The sequence below is a fragment of the Notamacropus eugenii genome, chromosome 1 (assembly GCF_028372415.1).
Source record: "Notamacropus eugenii isolate mMacEug1 chromosome 1, mMacEug1.pri_v2, whole genome shotgun sequence".
Classification (NCBI taxonomy): domain Eukaryota; kingdom Metazoa; phylum Chordata; class Mammalia; order Diprotodontia; family Macropodidae; genus Notamacropus; species Notamacropus eugenii.
Window position 1 is genome coordinate 45634728 of NC_092872.1, and position 19907 is coordinate 45654634.

Genomic DNA, 19907 nt, shown 5'->3' on the forward strand with positions numbered 1-19907 from the left:
TTCCTGTCTTCTCTAGCAGACTCTTCCCTTATTCATCTTTCCCCCCATCCTTTAATCTCCCTCTACCTACTAGTTTCTTTTCTGCTGCCTACAAATATTCCCAGATCTCTCTCATTCTTAAAACACCTTAGCTTGACCCAACTACCTCCTCAGGCTAAACTATACCGCTTCCTTTCATAGACAAACTTAATGAAACATCCATTTATAGTCAATGACTCCATTTCCTCTTCTCTCACTAACTTCTCAACCCTTCGTAATCTAGTTCTGACCCCATCACTCGACTGAAAATGCTCTCTTTCAAGGATTTCAACCTCTTAATTGTTAGATCCAATGGCCATTTCTTTGTCATCATTCTTCTTGACTTCTTTGCAGCTGTAGCATTTCAAATTATTGACTGCCCCTCCTCCTGAATAGATACTCTTTCCTTCCTGGAAATTTATTAAACTTGCTCTTTCCTCCTAGCTCTCTTCTTGTCTGAACAATTTTCTTCAGTCTCCTACTTGATCATCATCCATGTTATACCTTTGTGTTAGGTGTACCGCAGGGTCCTCTTCTGAGTCCTCTTCTCCCTGTACTCTCAGTGATCTTGATTTTCATGAGTTTAATTATCATCTCCACACAGATCACTGTCACATCTTTATCTTTGTCCCTAATATTTTTCCTAAGCTCCAAGTTGAAATAGTAATTTAAAATAGAAAGAGCTTTCTCCTTCATTAATAGGCTCATATGATCTAGAAGCCTGGGTCACATGTGGTGGGAGGAGCTTGTTGACAAGGCAGAACAGGAAGGGTGGAGCAGAACCGGGAGGAAGTGAGTGAGTGGGGTCAGATCAGAAGGGAAAGAACACAGGCCAACTGATACAGGCCCAACTGATACATTGTAACAGTTGACAGTGAGAAGGCCCTGGCTGAGGGAAGGGAGGTTTGAGACTGACACATTGTGACAGTTGATAGTGAGGAGGCCCTGGCTGGGGGAGGGGAGGCTTGAGAATGACTTTGCCCTCTGCTGTGATCATGTTTATTAAATTCTTGGTTACTATAAGGATTTTGCTTTCTGGTTCTGGGATTTGGCTTTCTGGTGCTTAAATAAATGTTCTTCTTCTGCCCTCTATATGGAGAGTCTTTTATATTTTGTGACTAAGAACTATGCTGGCAAATTCATAGTCATCACCAGTGCTGTGAATATTGCTGTGGTGATACATTTGGCATCATGAACAGGAACACAAAGTAAAAAATCTCTATTAGGAGGCAGAAATGACTTAGAGGAAGACATTAATATCCCAAGATGGGAGAATTTACCATTTTCCTCACTAGCAAGGGAATGGGCTAAAAGCACTGGACCCTATGGAAGCTGGGAAGAGAGGTTACAAGAGGGGAAATCTGGAGATTTGGAATGGTGTTTGCAAGGAATACCAATAAGAGCAGGGAAAGAGTTGGCAGGGGTAAGTAGCAGAGGCTGGATTTTACTAACGGCTTACCATATTATGTGTAGAAACAGAGATGAGCAGCTTAAGGAAAAAATTCAGATGGAACAAGAGTACATGAGCAGTCTGGGGGGGTCTCAGGTGGAAAGAAAGGGTGTTTATTTAGCTCAGAAGAAGCTGAAGGCTAACAAAAGAAATGCACATCTGACCTTTGTGCAGACCCAGCCTAGTTGCCACGAGACAAAGGAAGTGAAATAATTTTAGAGGAAGAAGTTTCTCAGTCAGAAGCATGCCCAATAATGAGGTAGAAACAGGAGAACCAAGGAGGTAACTCAATGTTTGGGGAAATAATTGAGGATTTTACTCAGCAGGAGGTCACAGAAATTTTGAGTAAATCTACCCATCTTGGATGGTGAGAATCAGTGATGACGGCACTGGAGGATTAGCCATAGATCCCATTGACTGCCTGAAATTTATAGGTGTTAGTCAGAATCCTTTTGTACATTAAACTTCTAGAGATTACAATATGCAAGGATGTAACAATACAATCTAATACAAGCTAATCTGTTAGCTCTGGCTGCAGAAGGCTGTAGTAGGCAGTATTCTATTGACTTTATGTGACCTAATAGAGACAGACCCTAGTATTCACTTAGGACTGTATAAAAAAGTTAAAGGAAGAGGTAATTAAGACTGCCATAATGACTGAAAATGCAGATGCATGCTATGATACTCCCTTTGAAGTTTACCATCGGAATATAATAGTGAAGACAGCTCCTCCTACTTACAAGCACTTGATTTTGATTCTAATAATTGGGTAAATAGGGCACCCTCTTTCAGAGCTGCTGGATAAGATTTCACAGTTAGGTGACTTAGGAGAGTGGGGAAAAGACAATATTGCTAAAGAGAGAAGAGCAAATAGCCAGTGAATTCAAAATCAGAAAAAATTGACAAGGAAAGAATTCTTTACTGCTCTATTGAGATCAGGGGTAGATTTTAGAAGCATAGATGGTATTCCAACTAATGAACTATACAGAATATACCTAGAAAAGGTACTTGATACTAGACAAAATAGAGAAGTAAGAACTGCCCCTACAGATCCTGCTGAACCCTTGTATCCAAATTTGTTGCACCTTCAGGGAAAATAGGAAATTGGCTGAACCCCAGCTCAGATTAGGATTAGCAGCTCAAGGAATACATGTATTGGATGGAGTGATAGATTCTAATTATCAAGGAGAAATTATTGAAACATTCCAAAATTTAGGTGCTGGACCCATACAATTTTGTAAAAATGATAAAATAGTTCAAGTGATTATTATTCATTGTGAAACAAGACCACTTGTGAAAACTGACCCCCCTTCTGAAATAAGAGAGGAACCGAAGGATTGGTTCTACTGATAGAATAAAATTGGGAGCTAAAGTATGGGTAAAACAAAATCCAGATGACATTCCAAAGACTGTGGAAATTATAGAAGAGGATGATTACCAAATTGTACCCTTAACTCATATATTCTACTGTGAATGAGGCTGTGATAGTGGGTTTATGGACTCCAGAACCACAGCAGACCCTATATCTACCCTGCTTCTGGTTACTGTTTCTTGTTTTGTTTGTTTATTTTTTGTCTTTTCATCTGTTAAACTTGTTTGCAAGATTTGTTTCCTATAGGCTTAGTACTCTCCACCTGCAGATGCCTGATTGCTTAAGCTAGATGTCTCCTCCTATCCGTGATGATGTGTCAGCTCTGGACCTCAAGGTGACTAAATTCCAGATGTCAGCTAAAGAACTGATTTCTCAAATGGGACCTCTTGGGGCAGGGACAGTTCTGTGTCCAGTCTCAGCAGAAAGTAGTTGTGGAAGAAGAGACCTTCACCCCTTACCTCAAGATTTTGGGCCCCATTTTGTTGAGGGGGAATGATGGGGTGCTTGTAATACCAGTTGCCTCACCGACCTATATAATGAATATGAAAGAATTTGGGGCTGAATGTAACAGTAATTTAAAATGGAAAGATCTTTCTCAATTAAAAGGCCCATATGATCTGCTTGGATCCCTTGGAAGCCTGGATCACATGTGGAGGGAGGAACTTGCTGAAGAGGCAGAACAGGAAAGGTGGAGCAGAACTAGGAAACGGTGAGTGAGTGGGGTCAGGTCAGAGGGGAAAGAATGCAGGCCAACTGACACAGGCTCAGCTGACACATTGTGACAGTTGATAGTTGAGAAGGCCCTGGTTGAGGGAGGGGAGGCTTGAAAATGGCTTTGCCCTCTGCTGTGATCATGTTTATTAACTTCTTAGTCACCATGACGGATTTTGCTTTTTGCTTCTGGGATTTGGCTTTCTGGTGCTTGAATAAATGATTTTCTTTGGCCCTTTATATGGAGAGTGTTTTAGATTTTGCAATTGAGAACTACGCTGGCAAATTCATAGTCACCACTAGTGCTGTGAATATTGCCTTGGCAATACACAGGTCCATGTCACAGAGATCCAAACTATCATTTTCCCAAATCTACCCTTTTTCATGCCTTCTCTATTTAAGTCAGGGGCACCACCATCCTTCTAATCACCAAGTTTCATGACTGCTGGTCAACTTTGATTTTTCCCTCTCCCTTGCCTTTTTCCTTCCTACTAACGTTTTCAAATCTTATCAATTTTACCTCCCCAACATTTTCCTTGAATTTGTTCCTTCAAACTTGGTACCTGATGCATCACTGGTGGAATTGTGAATAGATCCAAGCATTCTGGAGAAGAATTTGGAACTGCCCAAAGGTCAATTAAATTGCGTATACCCTTTGACCCAGCAATATCACTACTAGGACTGTATTCCAAAGTGATCATAAAAATAGGGGAAATGACCTATATGTACAAAAATATTTCTTGTGGTGGCAAGAATTGGAAATTGAGGGAATGACCATCAATTAGGGAATGACTGAACAAGTTGTGATATACGAATGTTATGGAATACTATTGTGCTATAAGAAATGATGAGCAGGTGAATTTCAGAAAAATCTGAGAAGACCAACATGAACTGATGCTGAGTGAGGGGAGCAGCACCAAGAGAACATTGTACACAGTAAAGACAATATTGTATGGTGATCACCTGTGAATGACTGAGCTATTCTCAACAATACAATGATCCAAGACAATACCAAAGGACTCCTGATGGAAAATGCTATCCACACCCAAGAAAGAACCTTTGGAGTTTGAATGCAGATCAAAGCATACAATTTTCACTATTTTGTGTATTTTTTTTTCCTTTCGTTCTGTTTCTTCTTTCACAACATCACTAATGTGGAAATATGCTCATGTATAACCTATATCAGAATGCTTTCTGTCTTGGGGAGGGAGAAAAATTTGAAACTCAAAATCTTATAAAAATTAATGTCTAAAAGTATCTTTATGTGTATTTGGAAAAAATAAAATACTATTTACATTTTAAATTTATTTATTTAACTTTTAACATTCATTTTCACAAAATTTTGGGTTCCAAATTTTCTCCACATTTGTCCCCTCCCCCCACCCCAAACCACCGAGCATTCTGATTGCCCCTATCGCCAATCTGCCCTCTCTTCTATCATCCCTCCCTTCCCTTGTCCCCATCTTCTCTTTTGTCCTGTAGGGCCAGATAATATTTACATTTTAAAAAGAAAAAAAAGAATTTGTCCCCTCCTCTCCACTCATATGACCCTACTTCAGGCCTTCATCACTTTTTGTCTCATCCATTGCAGTAACCTCTTGTCTCTAATCTCTCCCTTCTATAATCCACCCTCCACATAGCAGCCAAACTGATTTTCCTGAAGCACAGCTATGCCTGTGTCACTCCCCTGTTCAAGCAATGTCACTAGTTCTCTAATATCTCTGTGATATAGTATCAGTGGTTTTGGTGTGCGTAAAAGCCCCTCAGTCTGGCCCCAGTCTCTCCTTCTAGACTGATTTCAAATGACTTCCCTTCTCCCTTCTGTCCTGACTCTTATTCTAGCCAATCTAGTCTCGCTATTAGAACCTCTCAGCAACCCTACAAGGAAGATCGCACAATTCATATTATTCTGATTTTATAGATCAGAGATTTGAAGTTCAGTGAGCTTTAAAGGCTTGCCCATGCTCCAACGTTAGTAAATGACAGAGACAAGATTCACACCCAGGTCTCTCCTGACACCAAGTATCCAAGTGGATGAATACGTGGGCAGTCCACTGAATTAGTTCCTCTGTGTGTCTATGTGTGCATATGTATAGTGTGTGTGTGTACACACACACACACACACACACACACACACACACACACACACACACACACACACACACACATCGTGAGATGATCTGGGCCCACAGTTGAATAGGAAGAAATTAACAGGCTGGATCTCATATGGGAAACTTTACAACATTTTCAACAATCCCAAGTCCCCAACAATCCTTGCCACAGAGATTCATCTTCTCAATATCAATACTCTTTCAGGGATTCCATGCTGCTGAGAATCGTTGAAGAAACACTACAATCTCCAAAGAATCAGAACTATGGGTGAGTGAAAGGGCAGCATATTACTAACAATGACTTGTGTAACAGAAATGTCATAAAAATTTTATCTAGAACATTTGTGATTGGAAAAGGAGGTGTTTTTGTCATGTAGTAAAAGTAAGAGATAAAAGATGAACAGCCTGAATACTGGTCTAGTTTGAAAAAGGAAAACTTAGTGGCATGTCTTCAGTGCATTGAATAGATACTGGAATAAATAATAATGAATATTAAGCATTTATTATGTGCCAAGAATTATGATAAATGAAGTCCCTACCTTCAAGAAGCTTATATTCTAGTGGAAGATATAAAGCACACCAGGGAATGGTGGCCAGAAAGGGGTATTGGATATGGAAAGTTATGGAAATGGTGAGCCATGCCAGTGGATCCATAGGGGAGTAAATTGACATAACTGAGGGGGATTTATAGAAAGATATATGTAAGAATTATACAGATCAAGGAGGCATGGATAATTGCAATCTCTACCTGTGTCTGGAGGTCATTGATTGATGAGATCACAGATAAAAAAATTAAAAAGGATGGATTTGTCTTGACCAATCTACACATTCTTAATCTTGATATATATTCTTACCCTTTCATGACCAGGACCCATTTGGTCACTGCTAAAGGACTGGTTTGTGATGACAGAACAGAGTAAACTAGCTTCTATTTCCTGAACTACCAAAAAGAAAGAAAAAAAAGGAAGGTGGGTTTCATGAAAGGAGGAACTGATTAGCACTAAGAGTCAGTGTTATATATTCTAATGTTCCCTCCTGGTCAAGCATTCTGTTTTCTGTGTTCTGAGGTCCCTTCTAACTGCATCACTCTCTGCCTTTACCTGACCCCAAACAATATAGAACTAATGACCTTGGGTCCCCATAAACAGAGTAAGGACTTGGGCTAGGACTAGGCAAACTGAGGATGTCACTGAGGGTATAACATACAGGCATTCATAATCATGGGTCTTTTTAATTATGACTACTTTGAATGCATATTTTTATAACAGAAAAGCTTACCATAAATGAATGAATGAATGAGAAAAGACTTTAGTAAGTCCTTACTGTATGCAAAGCACTGTGCTAAATTCTCAGGATATAAACAGAAAAGTGAGACAGTCCCTGACCTCAATGAAGGGGAAAGACAATACATATGGAAGGTTTCAGCTGCAAAGCAGACAGAAAGTTTTCATGATCCTTAGGATAAGGCAGCAAAGCTCATGGCAATGCTGATTCTTTAATGTTATGTCCATTGATATGATCAAATTATATAAATTTCTGATGTTGAACCATTTGATATTGCTAAGCATTTTGACCTTTTCTGGGTTCTTAGTAGCTATGGCTGTAACACCTGCAGGCGCAGCTGCCAGGGCTGTATCTCCATGGGGCTGGGGTCACTGGACTCCAAGAATTGCTGTCAGGTTCAGGGTCCTGGACTGTCTTCATTGGAGTTTCAGGAGGATGGTGGTCAAGATGGATATAGTAGTTTGCCTCACCTGTCACATGCCACCTCTTACCTCTCACTCAAGGTGTCCTGTGACTTTAGCTAGGCTGGTTTGCCTACCCTATAGGTGGCAGTTGGTTGACAGTTGGTAGAGATGGCTACTCCCCACTCCACAGGAGCTGCTTCCCTAGATGATGGTACTCTGAAGCATGTAGGTGTTTGTTTTCTTTATAATCTAAACCACTAGTGTTACAATTAAGTCTCAAAGTTTTTGGTTGATAATAAATCTGTAGCATCTGCTCTGGGGTTACTTTTCTAACCCAGCACTTTCATGGATTTGAATGTTGGGGGTGTTTTTGGTGGGAGGAGAGAAGAGGTATAAAGACTACTCTTTGGGTTCAAAGGGCATTTCTCTGAGTTTAGAATTCCAAAACTGCAGTGTAAGAAGCCCTACCAGAAAACTTCTCCGTAACAGTTAGCTAGTAGACACAATTAATTCAGAGTTTTTCACTGTAAGAACAAAGGTTACAAAATTTCCCCCACAAATTTGAGGCACACTCTTCTACAAATACACATGGTGTCTATGAGAAGAGTAGAAGCACATCTGGAGTACAATGGTACCGAGGCATACCTATGTAACACACTCATTATTAAGGCAACTCATGTTTCTGGTACTGCAAGGACTTGGTGTCTTTTCTCCCCTGGGCATTGTGTTTTTGCTGGGCACACTGCCCAGCTGGGTTCACAGAGTCCATTTCTCTCTGACACCCATGATTGTTGGGGGGTAATTCTCCCTTGAACTCTTAGTTAGCTCTCTTCTCTACTGCCAGGGACCATTCTCTTTAAGGCTGCTCCTCTCTGTGTTGCTGCCTGAACTAGTGTGTCTGTGCTTCCCTCAACTGCACCTTAAATTCTCTCAAACTGATGAACTACTGGATATGCCTCCTACTGGGTACCTAGCTCTGCTTTTAGACATCATGACCTACGGTGGGAAGGGGAGAGAGAAAATTTCTTTTTCTGCCCCATTGTCCTCTGATCTAGACAAAGGTGTCTCTCTTCCATACAGATACTCCCAGCTGAGACTGGAAAGAATGATAGGAGACTGGGGTGGGGACAATTTTTTTCTTAGCCAGTAGCAAGGTTCCCTTTCTAATTCAATTAGGGAACTTTTTTTTTTACCCTTAAGAAATCACTAGACCTTAATTTAATACCTCATTATCAGTCCATTCATTTCTGTGACTACATTAACTTAGCTGGGGAGGAGGGGGGCCAAATCCCTCCCTTTCCTCACATATGCAATCAGCCAGTCATGCAGTGTGCCTGTGACTAGTGATACAAATATGAAAGTGAAACCCTCTGAGTCTGAGCTCTAAAAGAACTCAATATCTAGATGGGGGAAACCACATGTACATTTGTGGGTATATCAACAAGTATTTATTAAGTACCCACTATGTGCAGGCACTGTGCTAAGGACAATGTAAGTTTAGATAGAATAAATACAAAATACTTGAATACAATGTAGTTTAAGGAGGCTCTAGCAGGTGAAGAGATCAGTAAAAGACTCAATCCCTCAGTGTCTCAAGCAACTCTCCTATGAACTCTTACTGACAAATAACAGAACTGCACCAATGAGGGACTTCCCATGATAGGATTTCTCCCCACTGAGGAAATCACTGCTTCCTACCAAAAACCAGAATCTGCTCTATGAATAAGTCAGTATGAATAAAATCTATCCAGTACATCAATATAGGTAAACACTATTTAGTATGTCTGGATCTTCCACCAATACCTCATCATGGAATGGGGGAGATTCTAGGTTCTGCAAAGCTACGTCAACCAGAAGGCTGGAAGTGGCAGGTCCTCTCAATCTAGGAAGACTTTGAATAAGGACCCAATGTAAAGACCAGTTTAATTCAGTGCAGAGATGCTCATTGTCAGAATGACAGTCACCAAGCTACACATTTTTTTTTAGTCTTAGAAACTCATAAAGAATGTGGAGGAGGTTTGCACCACATTGTTCCACCTTAATGAAACTGTGGCTCTTTGGAGGTTTTGTGACCAATCAGAATGCTCTCACCAGTCTCAAGTCTTGGCCTCTGAGGTCCCAGCACAATGAGAATTTGATTCTCCAAAGAAATTTACTGGCAAAAAGTAATAGCCTTCTAGGGTTTGCTTGGCTTTGATACACAGGTTCCTGTGGGTCAGTGCTCTTAGAAAGAATTTGATCAGGTTGGTCCAACATTACCAGGATGTTTTCCCCAATCTTTACCCCAGGGATGAACTCAGTGGTCCTCTTTTGTATCTGTTTGCTAAATGAGGTCTTAACACTGGTCACAAAACCTTGGATGGCAAATATTTGCTTTTCATGCATCAACATCCACCCCATTTGCTTTAAAGGCATTATAAAGATACCTTGTGGGTGTTTAGTATAAGACTCACCGGTTATTTTGATAATGTTTTATTTTCCTTTTTTTTAACCTTGCATCCTCTGTCATTTGACCTCAAGGTATGATAACTTTTAAAAATCCTCTGCACAGTTGAAACCATTTAATATCTATGAATTTTACTGAGAGGTTGACTAAATGCCTCAAGTCTGGATATACCAGTCAGCAAAGAATAGTGTGGGGCAGTCCTAATCTCAATGCATGTGGTCAAGGCTGGAATGGAAGGACAGTGACCATTTCTCAGCTGCTGGCTCAGAGCCCAGATAGGCAAACAAACACTCTGAGACATCAGATTCTCTTGTTGGTAGAGAAGTAACCATTTGCAATTTCCAGTAGGAATTATTCTCTAGGCCTCATCTTGACTGACCCTCCCCAACCCAGAAAACCTGGATATGTTGTGGGTTCTAGTTCTGACTTTGCTATTAATTCTTTCTGTGATCTTGAGCAAGTCTTTGAATCTCAGTTTTCCTGCCTATGAGATGAGAGAATTGTGTTATTGTTGAGGGTGTCTCTGTCCTTCCTCTGACATCCCCTATTCTAAAGGCCCTCCCAGCCCTGACATCCCCTGTTCTAAGGCCCCTTCATTTGCAAAATGAGGAAATAGAATTAAATGATCTCTGAAATCTCAGTTATGATCAGAGAATCCTTCCAATGACCCCAGTTCCAATCATCTCTGATTTCTATTTGACTATTGTCACTCCTTCATCTACCATCAAGTCTTGGCAATTCTAATTCTACCACATCTCTCCCAACTGTCACCTCCTCTCCACTCACAAGGCCACCACCCCAGGCCACCACCTCTCTTCACTTCTTGCCTGGATGATTACATTGCATTGCTGTCATTCAATCATTTCAGTCACAAGCAACTCTTCATGACCCCATTTGGGGTTTTCTTGGCAGAGACAATGAAGTGGTTTGACATTTCCTTCTCCAGCTCATTTCACAGATGAAGAAACTGAGGCAAACAGTGTTAATTTGACTTGCCCGGGGTCACAGAGCTAGTAAACGTCTGAAGTCAGATTTGAACTCAGGAAGATAAGTCTTCCTGACTTCTAGACCTGGCACTCTATTCATTGTGCCATCTAGCTGTAGTTGTAATTAGACAATTACAACAGCCTCATAGTTGAACTGCCAGTTTTCAGTCTCTTCTCTCTCCAATCCATTTTCCACACTCCTGCCAAAACCATCTTTCTAAAGTACATGTCTGATTACATCACCCTGATGCCTTGGAATCTTCAGCAACTCCCAATTGCCTCTTGGGTAACAAACCCTTCTGTTTGCTATTTAAAGCCCTTTACAATTTGGATCCAGGCTATCTTTCCAGGCTCATCATATGTTCCACTTTCATACCCTCCATGTTGTAGCCAAATGGGACTTTACTTGCTGTTCCCTGTACATGCTGCACCATTTCCTAATCTTACACTTAATTCTACCTTTAAATAACAATAATTCACACTTACATGGCACTTCAACAAGTTTTTTCTTCACAACTACCCTTAAAGAGTAAATATGAGGGTCAGAATGAATTGAGGGAAAGGTCAATGGATTTGCAGTCAGAAGACCAGGGTAGAAATCTTACTTCTGTCATTGACTTTGGGTGGAAAAATTGACTTGGAGAAATTGACTAACTTCTCTAGGCCTCACCTGTAAAATGAAAAGGTTGATTTAGAAAATTTCTAAGGTTCCTTCGATTTCAAAAATCTAACATCCTATGATTCTAACTCGTTACATGATATTGAGAAATTTCCCCTCTTTAGGCCACAGTTTTACTCTCTATAAAATCAGAGAATTAGCTAAGATGGTCTTTGATGTCTCTTGCAATTATAACTTTCTTTGATTCCATGACTGTATATATGTTCTTTAGCCTGGCAGTGATGAGTATTTTAAGTTCAAGGCAACAGAACTTATTGAGGCTGTTTGGTTGAAAAAAAAAAGACAGGGAGAATAGGACTCTAGGAATGGCTATATTCACAGAATCACAGTCTAAAAGTTAGGATGTCAGAGGCTATCTGGTCCAACTTTAATTTGAATAAGAATCCTATTACAACATACCTAATAATGTCATCTGCCCTCAGTTGCTTGAAGCTTCCCTCAAATAGTTCTGGATTCACTTATTCATTCACTGATTCATTCAATAAATATTCAAGTACTCAATTCCACTGTGCTTGGGGTTCCGAGAGATCTAAAGATAAATTTAATTACAGTCCCTGCCCTTAAGGAGTATACATCCTAGCGGCTACAGGATTACTTTGGGAGCCTCAACTGGGATTGAGCAAAGCCAGAGTCCAAATGAAAAATAAAATATATAATTAGAGAGATAGATAGATAGATAGATAGATAGATAGATAGATAGATAGATAGATAGATAGATAGATAGAGAACTCCACCAGGACATAGGTCCAAAGTCAAGTTTGGCTACAATTTTGGATATCTGGCTATCACCCCAGAGAACTATGGGTAGGAAATTGGAATGGTTGAGGGAGAGGGAGAAAGGCATTCCTACAGGTTTGAGTTAGTTCATCTAGTCCACCATTTGCGACTTGGATTTGTAGATCTTCGCCCTAATAACCAGCCAAAGCTTCTCTTATCTAAATCTCATCCAACTCCTCCATTACACACCTGCATGCTCTGATGTTGACATCTTTCAAATATTTATAGGATCTGATTATCTGTATTTATAGAATGCCCCCTTCCTTTTCACTTTGCTATGCTCTCTCAATTTAGATGCTTTAATATTTCCTTATAATTCATGCTCTTGATACTCCCCCTGCCCCCATCTCCAGTTTTCCTTCCTCACATATCTACACATCTTTCTTCAGTTGTATGCATGTCTTTCAATCCATCTCTTCTTCTGTAGACCTAGAGCAGGAAGGTATCTGAGAGGCTAGCTAGTCCAAAGCCCTCATTTTATAGGTGAGAAAACTGAAACCCAAGGAGATTAAGTGACTTGCCTGGAGTCACATAGGTAATATGTGCCAGAGATGGGATTTGAACCCAAATCCTCTGACCCCTCAGAATCAGTGCTCTTTCCAATGTACAATGTCCCCTCCCTGTTGCTCAAGGAACCAGACCTCCAACCTTGGCTTCAGTATGGCTGTCTTCACTGTGCTATTATAATTTGTCACCTCAACTTCACTCTCATCTCATGAGTAAAAAGTAGATACCCTTTAAGAAAAGTCTAAATCAGAGATACACCCAAGTGAAACAGGCTGCCTTTCTCAAAAAGTACACTTCTCCTATTAAAGCAGGACTGGATAAGTAGCCAACAGGGATTTTACGGAGGGGATTCTTGTTTGAGTGGGAAGGTTGGAATAGAAGACCTGAGAGGTCTTGTCTAACAATAGAAGATTCTAACATTCTTTTATTCTACAGTTCTGTAATCCTCCATTCTAAATGAGGAAGCTTTGAGATTCGTGTTTTTAAACATGTTTTTTAAAAATGAAATACTGTAATCCTTTAATTTTCTGGGCTCCATTGTAATAGCTTCCCAGGGGATGTTCTGCTTCAAAGCAAAACATATCCCAGTCCCAAACATTCTCTTGGCTAAGAGAAAACTAAGAACCCTACTGGTGTTGCATAGAATTGTTCCCCTTTGCTTTTTTTCCCAACAGGTTCAGTCTGATTTTGCTGTTTGAATCCATACTGACCTTAGTTGTTGCCACACCACATCACATACTGCCATTACTCTAAACCCAATTTTTGGTCTCTTTTGCTCAGGGGTATACCGTATAATGTGTTCCCCTTAAGTATATTGTCTCTTTCTCCCCAAATGCAGAAACAACGAATTCCTATTCATCAGCTGACCAATCCCTAGCCACTCAATGCTATCCAATCATTGAAGTGGTCCTAAGGATAATGTCAAGATAGTGTAGAGAAATGTCATACCCATGACATTCAGAGATTCCTCTTTCCTTTACTTTGTCTTCCTACCGAGAAGACTTGGTTAGGAGGAATCTAAAGAAGTCATATTAACAGAGCTTCAGGGACAAGGCCCTTTAAGATTCAGAGAGTGCACCCATGAGAGGGTTGTGGCTGACCAGGAAGGGATGAGCTACCCCACTGAGTATGCCTTTGTCCCCATAATTTACCCTCTTGACAGAGCTTCTGGCTGTTGTCAGACTGACAGTGGCTTTGCTACTCTGCTTATATGATCATGACTTAGCTTACTGACTATGCCCCTCACTGTTCCCCATCTGTTGCTTGGCTCACCCATCCCAATGAGGATCTTTGTCTTATCCCTGATCTGCCCCTCCTTTTATCTCGGCTTGGAACTTGCTGGCTTCACCCCTTGGTTACTCATATCATCATTGAGCCAAGGCCTGTGGTTACCAGCTGCTACTTTGCTTGCATTCAACCAAAACATCCAGGTCTTTTCCACATGAATTGCTATTAAACTAGATCTCAACCACCCTGTGCTTGGAGAGTTGATTATTTGAGCCTAAATGCAGGGCTTTAAATTTAGCCCTATTAAATTTCATCTTGTTGATTCTGGCTCATCACTCTAGCCTGTCAAGAGCCTTTTGAATTCTGATTTTATCATCCAACACATTAGCTCTGTGTCATCCTCAAATTAGTTAAACATGTCTATCAACAATCTTTGAACATAGTTTCCCACCAGCTGAAAATTCAACTAACCGGATCATTATCTTTAATTCTTCAACCTGTCCATAAGACTATCATGAGAAATATTGTCAACTGCCCAATTTCAACCAACATAGCATTATGTTTAAAGCATTCTCTGAGCTGCCATTCCAGCAAACCTATCAAAAAAGGGAACCAAAGTTAGTCTGGCATAATTTGTTCTTGTTGGAACCTAGGCTGGCTCCTAGTAATCATTACTTTCTTCTTGAAGTGCTCATAAACCATCTGTCTGATAATCTCCTCTAGAATTTTGCCAGTACTTGATACACGGACTGTCCTCTATTCAACTGCCAAAGGGATCTTCCTAAAGCATAAGTATGACAATCTCAACTCTATAGTCAACTCCAGTGACTCCCTATCACCCCCAGGATCAAATATAAAATATTCTGTTTTCAAAGCCCTATACAATCTGGCACCCCACATCTTTCCGGTCTTATACCTTATACTGCTCCCATCCCCACCCCCACCCACATAGTCTTTGATCCAGTGACACTGTCTTTCATTCTGTTCCTTGAACAAGACACCCCATCTCTTGACCCTGTGCTGTTTTACTGTCTCTTAGGCATGAAATGCTATATCTTCTCATTTTTACCTTCTAGTCTTCTTTTCTTCCTTCAAATCCCAGTTTAAATCCCACCTGCTACAAGAAGCCATTCCTGCTCCCTGTTCTCTCTGTTGACTATTTCCAATTTACTCAGTACGCATCTTATTTTGCCATAGTTTGCATGAGTTCCTTCAGAGTAGAGGATCATTTTTGCCTTTCTCTGTATTATTCCTTTGAATCAGCACAGTGTCTTGTTCTTAATACATTGATTGACAGAACTAAACCTGTATTCATAAGTCATGCACCAGAGAGATACTAACTAGAGGTAGGTGGAAGGGAGGTAGCGACATTCACAATAGTTTCTACCTTGGCTGCCTTTTTCACTTTGTATTTCTTTCCTTGAGGACAGGTAACCAAACAGTGATTCTGAGATAGACATCTCTAGCCTTGGAGTCTCTCAGAGCTGACTAGCAGCAGGAAGAATCTTCTGCAACTACACTTTGTTCCGAAAAGATGATCACTATCGAGAAAATTAACCCAAGCTATATCCTGGCTTGACAGAAGATATGAACTTTAAAGGAATTATTTGGACAGTGCAGAGCTGAGGTGAAGGTGAAAAGGCTGTTTGGGAAATAAAATTTGATGAACCTTTTGCATAATAGTAGTTATAATGTAAAGTACTGTTTTATATGTAGCTTAGTGATCAAGACCTGGGCAGATGGGGAGGGCTAAATAGGGACAGCAGCCAGTGGTGACATCTCCCTTACCAGGAAGAGGAGGAAGGGCTCAGTTCTCTCAAATCTCTTCAAGAGACAAAGTATCTTTTGTTTTAATGTTTTAAGTTTCAGCCTTCCAGGAGAGTATAATGGGAGTTATGGATTATTGTTTCATGTGTTAAATCTCTGTCAAGTATGCTTAGTATGCATGTTAAGCATTATGGAGGGAATAAATAGCCGTATGACTCCTGTTCTATTTGACTACCTTTCTGATTCCCTTTGTGGAGACCCCAAATATGAACCAAAACTAAACATTCTTTAAGTGACTATTTCTAGGATGTTAGCTTGGAGATGAAAAGAGCCAAAGAATTCAAGAAAGAACTTTACCTCTCTCTCTTTAGAGGCCATCACTGAACTCAATATACACTTGAGTCCAGAGAGTGTTTCCCCTTAATAAGAGAGGAGGGTGTCTCAGTAACTAGGCTAGCAGGATCTGGTGTTGTACATACAGTTATTGTATAATAAGGGTTTGCCTTCCTATAGCTCCTTATGCTTTACAAAGCCATTTCCTCAGCATAGCCATGTGAGGTAGGTAGAACAGGTATTATTATGGCGATTTCATAAATAAGGAAACTGAGGTTCAACGAGTCTGTGATAAATCATACAGATATTAAGTAGTGAGGCTGAGACGGAGAAGCAGGGTTTTTGATTACTAATCCAGGGATTTTTTTACTCCACTAAACTGTGAGCTCAGTAACCACAGCTTATGTTCATACAGGGCTTAAAAGGTTTACAAAGCTTGTTAAATACACAATCGCATTTGAGCTCCTCTACAGCCTCATAAGGTGATCCAGAGTCATATGAATGGAACTTATTAGTATTCAGAAGTTGATACTATGTATAAGACCCTATGTATAGTAGGAGCTGGTAATACAATGATGAAATAAAGCCTGGTATCCTTGAAAAGCTTACATGCTAATGGGGGAGAGAGTATGACATATATATGCGTCAAAATTCTTGTCCCAGTTATCGATGCTGGTTTTCAGAACTCAAACAATTATAAAAGGACTAGAAATATCCATCCAGCCTCTATTGCATAGCAATTCTCTGAGCCAAACAAGGTAAGATATTTGTGGGAGGACTCTGAACTCTTTATAAGAAAATAAAAGAATAAATACACAATATAGCCCAGCTAAGCTGCAGCAGTCTCCTCAGGGTGACAGGAAAATAAAATTGGATGAACCTTTTGCATAATGTTAGTTATAAACATGTAAAGTAGTATTTTGCACACAGCAGTAATATCGTGCTTGGTTACTGAGACCTGGGCAGATGGTGAGGGCTAAACAGGGGCAGCAGCCAGTGGTGATATCTCCCTTACCAGGAAGAGGAGGAAGGGCTCGATGTTTTTCAAGCAGTTGGGGATCTATCCCCTCCTCGCCCAGTGGAGGTAAATCTCTAAATGTTGGGATGTGGAATGAACACTGGCATTTTCAAAAGGCAGGTTTTCAGTAGCAGCCAAGTTTATGCTCCTGAATCAGGGTTAACTCACAACTGTGCACACCAAGGAAATTCTCTTCCCCATTTCTCTTGTTAAATGTGCCACTGTAATATATGCTTGTTCCTGTGTGTAATGGTAAGGCCATAAAGTATACAGCATGCACTACCCAGCTTACTGATGGTGGAGCTTGGAGCCTCTGCTCTGGCATTTCCTGACGTTGGTATAATTGATTTTCACCCTCAATGCTGCTGGAATGTCAGCTTTGTAATGAATATGGAAATGGGACAGATGTGTAGGAATCCACCTGCTACTGGTGGGCTTTGGGACTAGGACAATGTATGTGTCTTCTACAAATCACATAGTTCAAAATGCAGGGGCTGGGAACAGTGTGCACAGTAGCCTAGAAAGGGTGAAAATTTCCAAGAAGGTTGCTGCTGATGCCAAGACACCTTCAGGGCTGAGTGCCAAGGCCAAGGCCAAGTTGGGCTGCTGACCAACTGCCATGAACTGCTTGGGGGACAGTCTGATCCAACATGAAGCCTGACTGCTCATTCTTAGCTGTGTGACAGTTTGGACAAGTCACTCTACCTTCTCTGGGCTCCTTTTCTATAAAAGGAGAGACCGAACTACACAATCTCTAAAGTCCTATCTAGTTGTAAAAGTTTGTGTTCCATGATCATTTCTCTGTGTCTTTGCTCATGGTGTTTCTTTCTCCTACTGGAATGCCTTCTTTCTTTCCCTCTGATTACCTAAGTCTAATGCATCCCTCCAAAGCTGAGCTTATACCCCACTGCCATGATGCTTGCCACTCTAGCCTACATTCCTCAGTAGGATAATGGAGATAAAGGTCCTTTGCATCATAATCATAAAGCAGAATTTTAATGTCAGTCATTACCATATTGGTCCAAATACAGGCTGCATTTTCTCCAAGTCTGGCTTGTACTAAATGTTAATGTGGTAATCATCTTCTTAGGAAGAGACTGACAAGAAATTAATAAAAGCAAAAAGAAAAGTGATGGTAGAAATAAATAAGACATTTTTATTTGTATGGAATAGAAATAAATGGAAAGGAATTTTTAAAGTTTCATTACATATACATATCAATGCAGCAATATGTATGGTTTTTATTTATTAAAAAATTTGTTATTAATAAACAAAAGAAGCAAAAACTTCATGTGTTTATTACAGAGAGAGAGAGAGAGAAAGGAAAGGAGGGAGGAAAGTTGGGAGGCAGAGGGAAGAGAGAGAGAGAGAGAAAGAGAGAGACCGAGAGACACAGAGAGAGAGAGACACACACACAGAGACAGAGACAGAGACAGAGAGACAGAGAGAGACTAATACTTTCTTAAGGAAGAGAATCAGAAGGAGTTAGATATGATAAGCACCAAAAAAAAAAAATCACAAAATAAATGATGCTAGCCAGGAAGCAACTGTTCATTAAGGTTTCTGAATCACCTGTCTGTACAGACAGATCAACAACTTGTTTCAGCAAAGATAAAATCTCAACACCAAATTAGAAGGACAAAGACAAGAAAATGATGTGGAGAGCAATTATAATACTTCTTTTCAAACAAGTTACTGATGCCTTAAAAGAAGAAACAGAAAGGAAAAGACATCACCCGAGACAATCCCTATTTCCTTTCGAAGGATGATGACTTTGTGCAGCTCTGTCTCATTCAGATCAACTTCACATGCAAATCAAGACATCATGCTCTTAATGTTATTGGTCCTCTTTGAGAATGAAGGACATATAATAGCAACAACGAATAAAGAGCAGTTGTCACAATGAGGAGGCCAAAAGAGCCTAGAAACTGTCTCAGCCAGTGAATGTTTGATGTCTTAGAGAATTAAGGTGTTAAAAGGTCAATGCAAGTTTAAGATTTCTCACTTAAAAACCTCAGGGAGGAAAATGGTAGGAGATGATGAGTGGTTTCAGATCATAAATCAATGACAAATGGTGGAAAAGAAAGAAGTCTGCAGAAAACTTGGCATGAGATTCAATGAAGCCTAGTTCTCTTGAGAACATTTAAATGTGGAACTAGAAGGAAGATAACAGAAGATAAAAGTGGAAAATATCTGTAAAATTTCTATATTTATGTGAAGAAAAACATCAACGACAGTGGAACCATCACATATAGACATTAACATTATAGTCTCTTATGCATTTTAGGAGGAAGTGAAAATGGCCAGAAAGGAGACAAAAATGAGAAGAGTAGTTAGACAACACCAAGGACACTCACAGGATATCCCTGATGGAGGTGACATTGTTTTGAAAGTACTGAGGAACAGATTCTCAAGATATTTGAAGAGGAATAAGCATCTATGGAGCACCTGCTACATGCCAGGCATTGTGTTAAGCACTCTTCACAAATATTATCTCATTTTATATTCATAACAAACCTGCAGGGTAGTTGCTGTCATTCCCATTTTACAGATGAGGAAAAGAAGACAAAGAGAGCTTAAGTGACTTGCTCATGGTTATACACCTAAGTAAGTACCTGAGGCCAGATTTGAATTTGGGTCTTCTTGACTCCAAGCCCCAGTGCTCTATCCACTGTTCTGAAAAAGGAGGAGATATCAAATGATTGGGAAAATCATAGACAATAAAAAAGGCAGCTAACAGGACATCCACAACTATCCTCCCATATGCCTACTATAAAATCTCTAAAAAAATCTTTATTATAATGATCTGCCCAGGTT

General features: G+C 40.1%; 1 protein-coding gene and 1 long non-coding RNA gene across 4 annotated transcripts in view; one reads left to right on the forward strand and one right to left on the reverse strand.

The window, feature by feature from the left end:
• GSG1L (GSG1 like) overlaps positions 1–19907 on the reverse strand; it is a 383367-nt gene that overhangs the window by 45160 nt on the left and 318300 nt on the right. The window lies entirely within an intron of this gene.
• Positions 800–18214, forward strand: LOC140497319 (uncharacterized). Its single transcript, XR_011964616.1, has 4 exons — positions 800–3174; positions 3447–3549; positions 5868–5930; positions 15403–18214. It is a non-coding gene; the product is annotated as an uncharacterized lncRNA (long non-coding RNA).